Raw genomic sequence first — 12,136 nt, 5'->3', positions numbered from 1 at the left:
ATTCGATATCTAATATATATATTCATCTTATACCGTCTGTCTGTCCTTCTGTCCAGGAAATCCCGCGTCGCTGATTGGTCCGGCCGCGGCCAATCAGCGACACGGGATTTCAGAAAAAGATGGCGGCCGTTAGCGGCTCATCTGCCGCACGGAGGTCAGCAGCGATGCAGCCGGGAGATGACCAGCGCTAGCCGGTCATCTCCCGGCTGCTCGCAGCAGAACTACCCCGACCGGCGGCGCCGCTGACCTCCATGCGGCTACTGTCAGGAGATCAGTGGCTACGGCCGCTGATCTCCCGACGGCAAGTGTGAAGGGAGGACCGGGGAGCGGCGCCGCCAGTCGGGATACTTCTGCTGCGAGCAGTCGCTCATCTCCCGGCTGCTCGCAGCAGAAGTACCCGCACAGGCAGCGCCGCTCCCCGGTCCTCACCAATACAATTCGCTGGGCGGTCATCTCCCGGCTGCTCGCAGCAGAAGTACCCGCACAGGCAGCGCCGCTCCCCGGTCCTCACCAATACGATTCGCTGGGCGGTCATCTCCCGGCTGCTCGCAGCAGAAGTACCCGCACAGGCAGCGCCGCTCCCCGGTCCTCACCAATACGATTCGCTGGGCGGTCATCTCCCGGCTGCTCGCAGCAGAAGTACCCGCACAGGCAGCGCCGCTCCCCGGTCCTCACCAATACAATTCGCTGGGCGGTCATCTCCCGGCTGCTCGCAGCAGAAGTACCCGCACAGGCAGCGCCGCTCCCCGGTCCTCACCAATACGATTCGCTGGGCGGTCATCTCCCGGCTGCTCGCAGCACAAGTACCCCGACCGGCGGCCCGATTCTAACGCATTGGGTATTCTAGAATATGTATACGGGCGACCGGGCGCAATCAGCAAAGTGGTGTTTAAATTTGGCACCAATATCGCTGATTGGTCGCGGCTGGCGACCGCGACGAATCAGCAAAGCGGTGTTTAAATTTGCCGCCAATAGCGCCGGTCATCTCCCGGCTGCATCGCCGCTGACCTCCGTGCGGCAGATGAGCCGCTAACGGCCGCCATTTTTTTCTGAAATCCCGCGTCGCTGTCAGCGAAGCGGGATTTCCTGGACAGAAGGACAGACAGACAGACGGGATAAGACGATTATATATATTAGATGAGGTATTAGTTGATATCTGTCTGGGGGTGTCTGTTCCCAAGGGGTGCACTTGGATAGTACCGGGCAACCCGCCTAGTCGAATAGTAGGGGCGTAACTAATAGGCTGTAAGCCGGATACTGTGCACTGCCCTAGTGTGAACAGCACCCTATACAAGCCTATCTTTGTGCAATTCTAATACTAAGCAGTCACCCCCTCCATGAAGTGGTAGGTTGTGAGTGATTGTCTCATCAGTATTTTGCGCCTGTGTATCCGTCATCTTTATGTGGGTCTGCTGCATCCTGGTAATGCATTTGGCTTTGAAGATCTGGGCAGGTAAACACTGCTGCCCCTTTTTTGCTGTTTTTTCTTGAATTTTTGGGGGAATTTTAATTCTTCTTAGTGTGGTTTTTGCTGTGAGTGTTCCCATTCCCTGAATCCCTCGATCTCCTGGAAAAAAAAAGTAAAATAAACAACCCTATCCCTTACCTGTCCGCCTTCACGACATAGTCCACGTTTACCACAGACACAATTGTCCCTAGGCAATCCGGGCCACTTCTACAGCAATGATGTCACTGATGTAAAAGACAGCACTGTACACTGACAGGGGTGTAAAATCACTCCCATCAGTGTACATTGCTGCTGCAGGAGGTCACTGGGGTTCATCAGCTGAAGATCAGCTGAAGATCAGCTGATGAACCCCAGTGACCTCAGCACCAGTACTGGTGGGAACATTCTTCAGAATGTTCCCACGCAGCACTGATGCTGTAAAGTGAGGTCACGGGAGCTCTCCGCTAATCGCTCACATGACCGCAGGTCATGGCAGCGCAGTACACTGCTGGGAGCTAGCATGCTCCCCGCACTGTACTGCTGGCCACCGGGCTGAAGACATCACCTGGGTCCGCCGGACAAAAAAAAAAAAAAAACTTATTTTTATCTATTTTATTTTTATTTTTACAGCGCAGTCCCGGCTCGGCTGAAGCGACTACTGCTCCCCTCAGCCGCGTCGCTCTCGCAGTTATCAGCAGGAACAACAGGCGGATGAAGGGAGTAGTAGTCCTCCTCTGCTGACCTGGATACCACTCGCGTTTCCCCACCCATTGATTTTAATTGAAACGCAGCAGATCCGCAGTCATAAGTATTATACCTGCGGTTCAATTAAAGTCAATGGGCGGAAAATGCTCCATATAAAGGACATGCTGCGTTTTTTTCCGCAATGGGCAACGTAATCCTGAGTGGAAATTTCTGCATCATGTGCACAGCACATCAGGATTGGCATTGCAATAGCTGGCAGACCGATTACCAAGAGTTTTCATGGCGAAAAGCCACAGCAAAAACGCTATGTGTGCACTTCACCAAAACCCCTTCATGACCGGGCCATTTTGCATTTTTTGCTCCCCTTCTACTCAGAGCCATAACTTTTTTTTGCGGTCACTATGGCCGTGTGAGGGCGTACTTGTTGCGGGACAAGTTGTACTTTTGAACGACACCATTGGTTTTTCCATATTGTGTACTGAAAAATGGGAAAAAAATTCCAAGTGTGATGAAATTACAAAAAAAAAAAAAAAAAAGTGCAACTCCACCGATGTTTTTTTTTGTTTTGTTTTTTTACCATGTTCACTAAATGCTAAAACTGACCTGCCATTATGATTCTTCAAGTCATTACGGGTTCGTAGACACCAAACATGTACAGGTTCTTTTTTTAAGTGGTGGAAAAAAAAAATCCCAAGTTTGCTATAATTAAAAAAAAAAAAAAAAGGCGCCATTTTCCGAGACCCGTAGCGCCTCCATTTTTTGGGATCTGGGTCTGAGTGATGGCTTATTTTTTGCGTGTCGAGCTGATGTTTTTATTGATACCATTTTGGGGTAGATCCGATATTTTGTTCGCCCGTTATTGCATTTTATTGCAATGTTGCGGCGACCAAAAAATGTAATTCTGGCGTTTTTGAATTTTTTTTTTCGTTACACCGTTTACCGATCGGATTAATTCTTTTTTATATTGATAGATCGGGCGATTCTGAACGCGGCGATACCAAGTATGTGTATGTGGTTTTTTTGTTTGCTTCAATAGTCTGAACTTGCCTTATTACCTCTGCTACATAAAGGCAATGAGCAGACCTCCTCTATGTAGCAGAAACACGTATATTACTTACCGGTAATGTGTTTTTTCGGAACCCATGACGGCACAACGAGAGAGGGGATCCGCCCTTCAAGGACAGGAAACCTTCAAGATAAAAAGGGCGGCTCCTCTCCCCGCTTCAGTGGATTACAGGGCATGAGGGACTCTCCGGTTACAGCACATAATTTTAATAACTATAACGAACTTCACCCAGGTGAATACTAAACACCCACCCACCAGAAGGTGAACACCACAGTGACAGGGAGGGAATATAAAGGTGCCGTCATGGGTTCCGAAAAAACACATTACCGGTAAGTAATATACGTGTTTTTCTGTCACCCATGACGGCACAACGAGAGAATTACAGAGAACTAAGTATATTAGAGAGGGACCACAGCCTGCAGAACCTTTCTCCCAAACGTGAGATCAGAGGAGGCAGAAAGGTCGAGTCTATAGTGGTTATAGAAAGTGGACGGAGATGACCATGTGGCCGCCTTACATATTTGCTCAATGGGCACGTCCACCCTTTCTGCCCAGGAAGCAGCCATGCCCCGAGTAGAGTGGGCTTTCAAATTGTCAGGGGGATCTCTGCCTGACCCCGTGTAGGCCCTCGCAATGGCTTCCCGGATCCACCTTGATAGAGTGCCTTTTGAGACCCTCAATCCCTTTCAGGAGCCCTGGAAGGAGATAAAGAGAGACCTATCCTTCCTCCATGAGCTTGTGGATGCTAAATAATGCATAAGGCATCTCCTGACATCCAAGATATGAAACCTTTCCTCCTTGCTATTTTTGGGTTCAGGACAGAAGGATGGTAGGGCTATCTCCTGAGACATATGAAACCTAGAAACCACTTTAGGTAGGAAAGCAGGGTCTGGTCTCAAAACTACCCTATCGTCTAGTACTAGGGTAAAAGGTGGATCTGCAGATAAAGCCTGTAACTCACTAACCCTCCGTGCTGATGTTAAGGCCACCAGAAGTATTGTTTTTAGGGTAAGTAGTTTTATGGACCCTGAGCTAAGGGGCTCAAAGTGAGAACCTGTTAATGCGTTTAGCACCAAGTTTAAATCCCAAGAAGGGACCCTTACTGTAGGGACTGGATTGGCTCTACTGCATGCCCTCACGAACCTGGAAATCCACTTATTACCGGCTAGATTATAACTGTATAAGGCTCCCAAGGCAGAGATTTGGACCTTTAAGGTGCTCACTGCTAGACCCTTTTCTAGCCCCTTTTGAAGAAATTCTAAAATGGCTGTAATGGGACCCCCCCCCCCAGGGAAACTCCCTGAAATGATGACAAAAACTTCTTCCAGACTCTACTGTAGATCTTAGTAGTGATTGGCTTCCTACGCTTTAGAAGAGTAGTGACTAGATTTGATGAGAAACCCAGACCCTCTAGCAACGACTTCTCAAGTTCCAGGCCGCTAAGTGCAATCCTTTCACCTGAGGATAGAATATAGACCCTTGAGCAAGAAGGTCAGGAATCTCTGGAAGAATCCAGGGGTTCGTGATGGACATGCTTCTTAGCCAGAAAAACCACGACCTCTTGGGCCAGAAAGGGGCTATGAGGACCACTCGAGCCTGATCCTCCCGAATTTTCCTCAACACCACTGGAATTAGGCACGTTGGGGGAAAGGCATAGGCCAGACTGAAATCCCACCTGCACTGGAAGGCGTCTACTACTAGCGGGTTCTCTAAGGCAGAGGTCCCCAACCGCCGGTCCGCGGACCAGGACCGGGCCGTTGGGGTTTTTCAGCCGGTCCGCGGGGAGAGGGGGCCCCTCCAGCCTCCAGCAGGGCCGCCATCAGGGCATGACTGCCCTGACTCCAGTATGGGGCCCGGCCGGTAGGAGCCCCCTCGGAGCCCCCCTCTTGTGCGTCTCTCTCCTCGTGGGGCCCCCGGCCGCATGCTAAGCGCCGGGTCCGGGACATCTTAGCGCTGCGCTGCTGCGGCAGCGCTTTCATGATTCCCCTGACTTCCGGTCATGTGACGGCGCCGTCACATGGCCGGAAGTCAGGAGAACCTGGTGTCAGCGATTTGGACGAGCGCCAGGATTCTGCAGGATCGCATGGGGGTAAGTATAACAAGTTTTATTTTTTTTTTAAATACAATTAACTAGGAGTGGGGGGAATGGGAGATGCACATGGGGGAGGGGAGAGATGAGAGATCCACATGGGGGGGAGGGGAGAGATGAGAGATGCACATGGGGGAGGGGAGAGATGAGAGATCCACATGGGGGGGAGGGGAGAGGAGAGATGCACATGGGGGAGGGGAGAGATGAGAGATCCACATGGGGGGGAGGGGAGAGATGAGAGATGCACATGGGGGAGGGGAGAGATGAGAGATCCACATGGGGGGGAGGGGAGAGATGAGAGATGCACATGGGGGAGGGGAGAGATGAGAGATCCACATGGGGGGGAGGAGAGATGAGAGATCCACATGGGGGGGAGGGGAGAGGAGAGATGCACATGGGGGAGGGGAGAGATGAGAGATCCACATGGGGGGGAGGGGAGAGATGAGAGATCCACATGGGGGGGAGGGGAGAGATGAGAGATCCACATGGGGGGGAGGGGAGAGATGAGAGATCCACATGGGGGGGAGGGGAGAGATGAGAGATCCACATGGGGGGGAGGGGAGAGATGAGAGATGCACATGGGGGGAGGGGAGAGATGAGAGATGCACATGGGGGGGAGGGGAGAGATGAGAGATGCACATGGGGGGGAGGGGAGAGATGAGAGATGCACATGGGGGGGAGGGGAGAGATGAGAGATGCACATGGGGGGGAGGGGAGAGATGAGAGATGCACATGGGGGGGAGGGGAGAGATGAGAGATGCACATGGGGGGGAGGGGAGAGATGAGAGATGCACATGGGGGGGAGGGGAGAGATGAGAGATGCACATGGGGGGAGGGGAGAGATGAGAGATGCACATGGGGGGGAGGGGAGAGATGAGAGATGCACATGGGGGGGAGGGGAGAGATGAGAGATGCACATGGGGGGAGGGGAGAGATGAGAGATGCACATGGGGGGGAGGGGAGAGATGAGAGATGCACATGGGGGGGGAGGGGAGAGATGAGAGATGCACATGGGGGGGAGGGGAGAGATGAGAGATGCACATGGGGGAGGGGAGAGATGAGAGATCCACATGGGGGGAGGGGAGAGATGAGAGATGCACGGGGGGGATGAGAGATGCACGGGGGGGATGAGAGATGCACGGGGGGGATGAGAGATGCACGGAGGGGGATGAGAGATGCACGGGGGGGATGAGAGATGCACGGAGGGGGATGAGAGATGCACGGAGGGGGATGAGAGATGCACGGAGGGGGATGAGAGATGCACGGAGGGGGATGAGAGATGCACGGAGGGGGATGAGAGATGCACGGAGGGGGATGAGAGATGCACGGAGGGGGATGAGAGATGCACGGAGGGGGATGAGAGATGCACGGAGGGGGATGAGAGATGCACGGAGGGGGATGAGAGATGCACGGAGGGGGATGAGAGATGCACGGGGGGGGATGAGAGATGCACGGGGGGTGGATGAGAGATGCACGGGGGGTGGATGAGAGATGCACGGGGGGTGGATGAGAGATGCACGGAGGGGGATGAGAGATGCACGGAGGGGGATGAGAGATGCACGGGGGGGATGAGAGATGCACGGAGGGGGATGAGAGATGCACGGAGGGGGATGAGAGATGCACGGAGGGGGATGAGAGATGCACGGGGGGGGATGAGAGATGCACGGAGGGGGATGAGAGATGCACGGGGGGGTGAGAGATGCACGGGGGGTGGGTGAGAGATGCATGGGGTGGATGAGAGATGCACGGAGGGGGATGAGAGATGCACGGAGGGGGATGAGAGATGCACGGAGGGGGATGAGAGATGCACGGGGGGGGATGAGAGATGCACGGGGGGGATGAGAGATGCACGGGGGGGGATGAGAGATGCACGGGGGGGATTAGAGATGCACGGGGGGGGATGAGAGATGCACGGGGGGGGATGAGAGATGCACGGGGGGTGGATGAGAGATGCACGGGGGGTGGATGAGAGATGCACGGAGGGGGATGAGAGATGCACGGAGGGGGATGAGAGATGCACGGGGGGGGATGAGAGATGCACGGGGGGGTGAGAGATGCACGGGGGGGTGAGAGATGCACGGGGGGGATGAGAGATGCACGGGGGGGGATGAGAGATGCACGGAGGGGGATGAGAGATGCACGGAGGGGGATGAGAGATGCACGGAGGGGGATGAGAGATGCACGGAGGGGGATGAGAGATGCACGGAGGGGGATGAGAGATGCACGGAGGGGGATGAGAGATGCACGGAGGGGGATGAGAGATGCACGGAGGGGGATGAGAGATGCACGGAGGGGGATGAGAGATGCACGGGGGTGAGCTGCACATGGGGGGGTGAGAGATGCACATGGGGGGGTGAGAGATGGACATGGGGGGGTGAGAGATGGACATGGGGGGGTGAGAGATGCACGGAGGGGGATGAGAGATGCACGGAGGGGGATGAGAGATGCACGGGGGGGGATGAGAGATGCACGGGGGGTGGATGAGAGATGCACGGGGGGTGGATGAGAGATGCACGGGGGGTGGATGAGAGATGCACGGAGGGGGATGAGAGATGCACGGAGGGGGATGAGAGATGCACGGGGGGGATGAGAGATGCACGGAGGGGGATGAGAGATGCACGGAGGGGGATGAGAGATGCACGGAGGGGGATGAGAGATGCACGGGGGGGGATGAGAGATGCACGGAGGGGGATGAGAGATGCACGGGGGGGTGAGAGATGCATGGGGTGGATGAGAGATGCACGGAGGGGGATGAGAGATGCACGGAGGGGGATGAGAGATGCACGGAGGGGGATGAGAGATGCACGGGGGGGGATGAGAGATGCACGGGGGGGGATGAGAGATGCACGGGGGGGGATGAGAGATGCACGGGGGGGGATGAGAGATGCACGGGGGGGATTAGAGATGCACGGGGGGGGATGAGAGATGCACGGGGGGGGATGAGAGATGCACGGGGGGTGGATGAGAGATGCACGGGGGGTGGATGAGAGATGCACGGAGGGGGATGAGAGATGCACGGAGGGGGATGAGAGATGCACGGGGGGGGATGAGAGATGCACGGGGGGGTGAGAGATGCACGGGGGGGTGAGAGATGCATGGAGGGGGATGAGAGATGCACGGGGGGGGATGAGAGATGCACGGAGGGGGATGAGAGATGCACGGAGGGGGATGAGAGATGCACGGAGGGGGATGAGAGATGCACGGAGGGGGATGAGAGATGCACGGAGGGGGATGAGAGATGCACGGAGGGGGATGAGAGATGCACGGAGGGGGATGAGAGATGCACGGAGGGGGATGAGAGATGCACGGAGGGGGATGAGAGATGCACGGAGGGGGATGAGAGATGCACGGGGGTGAGCTGCACATGGGGGGGTGAGAGATGCACATGGGGGGGTGAGAGATGGACATGGGGGGGTGAGAGATGGACATGGGGGGGTGAGAGATGGACATGGGGGGGTGAGAGATGGACATGGGGGGGTTATGTTTACATAACTTTGTTGCCTTATGAAGGGCGGGGGGGGCCCCCAAAAATTTCTTGCACAGGGGCCCACTACAGTCTGTGTCCGCCCCTGGGATGAAGTAAATGCAGCTGAACAGCAGCTGTCAGGACAGCTGCCCTGTCCTGCTGCAGGGCGTGATGGGGCCTCAGTGATGCGGCTCCTGGCACAGCACATTATGTGGGGCTCCTGGCATAGCTCCTGGCGGGGACCTGGTCTACACTATATGATAAGTATGCACTAAACTCCAAATCCCTCCATTACCCCGCCCCCATATGACCAAAGCCCCGCCCACCCCACCCCCTCCTTGCTGGGCCATGGAAAAATGATCTTGCTTCAAGCCGGTCCCTGGTGCAAAAAAGGTTGGGGACCACTGCTCTAAGGGATTCAGTGAGCAGAACTTCTTTGCCTTGCTGTTCTGACGGGTTGCAAACAGGTCGACCTCTGGAGACCCCCACATGGCTACTAGCTGGTGTAAGATCGAGAGATTTAAAGCCCATTCTCCCTGCAATAATGGCCTGCGACTTAGAAAGTCTGCCTTCATGTTGTCCTCTCCTCTGATATGAAGGGCCCTTAACTAGAGAACTTTTCCCTCCACCAGCGAAAATATTCTCCCCGCAACCTGCATTAGTGACCTTGAACGGGTTCCCCCCTGGTGGTTCACATAAGCCACTGCAACCTGGTTGTCGGACAGAATCTTCACGTGATGACCTCCTAGTAGGGGCAAGAAGCTGATCAGTGCTTTCTTTACCGCCCGTAACTCCCACAAATTGGAGGACTCCAGACTCTCCTCCTGAGACCAAGTCCCCTGTATCGGGTGGTTGTCCAAGTGCGCCCCCCACCCCCTGGGGCTGGCGTCTGTAGTAATCACCCTGGTGAATTGGGGAACACAAGAAACGCCTGTCTGGAACGTGCTGGTCTCCAACCACCAATACAGAGACTGAATCACATTCTGGGGGAGAATTAGCCTGCTTTCTAGATGTTCCCTCAGGATCACTTTGTTTCTTAGTACGTCTCATTGGAACTCTCTTGAATGATATTGGGCCCAGGGTACTGCGGGGATGCAGGAGGTGAGGGATCCCAACAGAGACATTGCCCCCCTGAGAGTCATGACTGGGTCCGCTATTGCTGCTGAAACTAGATTCTTTATTTTCTCCCTCTTTTGGTCGGGGAGGCGGCATTCTTGCCGAATCGAATCCAGCGGAAGGCCTAAAAAGATCTGAGTAGTGAGAGGGATCGATCTGGATTTTTCTAGGTTTAAACACCATCCCAAGTCTTTTAAGATGGTGCACACCTGATCGACCTGGCCCAGGCAGCGATCGTATGTTTTGCCCACTATCAGGAAGTCGTCCAGATACGGAATGACCAGTCTGTCTTCCTCCCCGAGATGGGCTGTAACCTCCGCTATCAGTTTTGTGAATATGCGGGGCGCCACTGCCAGTCCGAAGGGAAGCGCTCTGTATTGGAAGTGCTTGACAATTCCCTGTCTATTTACGACTACCCTGAGGTATTTCTGAAAATTGCGATGGATCGGCACATGATAGTATGCGTCCTTTAGGTCCAATACTGCCATGTAGCAGCCGGGAAATAGAAGGGTTATAGCTGATTTTATTGTCTCCATCTTGAATGACGGAACGTTCAGGAACGCATTTAGCCTTCTCAGATTGAGGATGACTCTGTATGACTTGTCCGGCTTTTTTATAAGGAATAAGGGGGAATAAAACCCCCCTCTCTCTTCTTGTGGAGACACCTCTAGCAGGACATTCTTTTGTAGGAGAACTGATATTTCTTCCTCTAGTGCCCGTTGTTCTGGTAGAGAGGATCTTAGGGCAGTCAGAATAAACTTGTCTGGTGGATTCCTCCGAAACGCTAGCTTTAGCCCTGATTTCACTAAGTTGAGGATCCACCTGCTGGAAGAGATCTTTTCCCAGGCTGGAAGGAAGAGAGAGAGCCTCCCCCCTACCTGGGATAGAGTGTCACTTCGGCAGCTTGCGACTATCCTGGGAGGGCCCGCCGAACAAAAATCCTTTCCCTTTCCTGGAACGATCCTCCCATCTAGATTGTTCCCCGGACGCCCTCCTGCGGCCAAATTTCTTCCTCCGAAAGGACTGCTTGAAGGATGGGATGGAAGGCTTAGGGAACCCTTTCTTACTGTCCCCCGCTTTCTCTAGGATTGAGTCCAGAGAGGTACCAAACAGAAAATCCCCCTCACATGGAAGAGAGCATAGTCTTCCTTTTGGCAGTATGTCCCCTGGGCAACACTTCAGCCAGACCGCTCTACGGCCGGCGTTAGACAAGGCCGCAGATCTAGCCGCTAGTCTGGCGGAATCCGCAGAGGCGTCTGATAAGAAGGCCGCCGCTCCCTTCAATACCGACAGAGAGGCCAGAATGGAGTCCTGGGACTCATTTTTAATCTGGTCCTCTAACCTGTCCAACCATACCATAAGGGACCTCGCTGTACAAGTTGCTGCTATGGCTGGCTTCAATGCCCCCGCCGACGACTCCCAAGTACCCTTAAAGAAGGTATCTACCTTCCGGTCCAGCGGGTCTCTCAGCAGCTTTGGACACTGCCACATCCAGCTTCGGGGCCTTACTCCAGGAAGCGGTATCCTCCTCACTAAACGGATGTTTCCTTTTGAAGGAGGATGGAAGGGGGCCCTTTTTATCCGGCCTATCCCACTCCTTCCTGATAAGACCCTGGAAAGAGACAAAGAGACAAAGAGAGAAAGAGAGAAAGAGAGAAAGAGAAGCCGCAAAACCACCGCCCGCACGTGGGGAGACCACATGTTGGTGCCCCCCGCGGCGCTTCCAGGATTCACGGGACCGGACGCAGCAGAGACTGTGCCCTGCCAAACCCGACCGACCCCGGCCCAGGTAAGACGATCCTGATTCCTGCTGTCATTCTTGCGCCCGACTAGAAGGAAGGTCCCCCATCAAGGACAGGAAACCACTGAAGCGGGGAGAGGCGCTGCCCTTTTTATCTTGAAGGTTTCCTGTCCTTGAAGGGCGGATCCCCGCTCTCATTGTGCCGTCATGGGTGACAGAAAAATACTCACATGCTATGAGCGCCGACCACTGAGCGGCGCTCATAGCAATCTAGCAATGACAACCGCAGGGGTCTCCTGCAGACCCATTGGCGACCCGCGGTCATGTGACAGGGGTTGCCGATGGACGGGACCAATGATGCTCTTCCCGGAAGCGCGAGTTAACTGCCGCTGTCGACAGCGGCGTTTAACTAGTTAACAGCTGTGGGTGGATCGCGATTCCACCAGCAGCTGTTGTGGGCACATGTCAGCTATATAGATCAGCTGATGTGCCCGGAAAGGTGCGGG

The 12,136-nt window shown here is 54.6% G+C and overlaps 1 protein-coding gene across 1 annotated transcript in view; it reads left to right on the top strand.

Annotated features, from left to right (window-relative positions):
• NAPRT (nicotinate phosphoribosyltransferase) overlaps positions 1-12,136 on the top strand; it is a 192,165-nt gene that overhangs the window by 76,370 nt on the left and 103,659 nt on the right. The gene's annotated exons all lie outside the window — the stretch shown is intronic.

The sequence above is a fragment of the Phyllobates terribilis genome, unplaced genomic scaffold, assembly GCF_046119375.1.
Source record: "Phyllobates terribilis strain yellow unplaced genomic scaffold, ASM4611937v1 Scaffold_4__5_contigs__length_816908805, whole genome shotgun sequence".
Lineage (NCBI taxonomy): Eukaryota > Metazoa > Chordata > Amphibia > Anura > Dendrobatidae > Phyllobates > Phyllobates terribilis.
The sequence above is the reverse complement of the archived record's forward strand: the minus strand, read 5'-3'. Positions and strand labels throughout refer to the sequence as shown.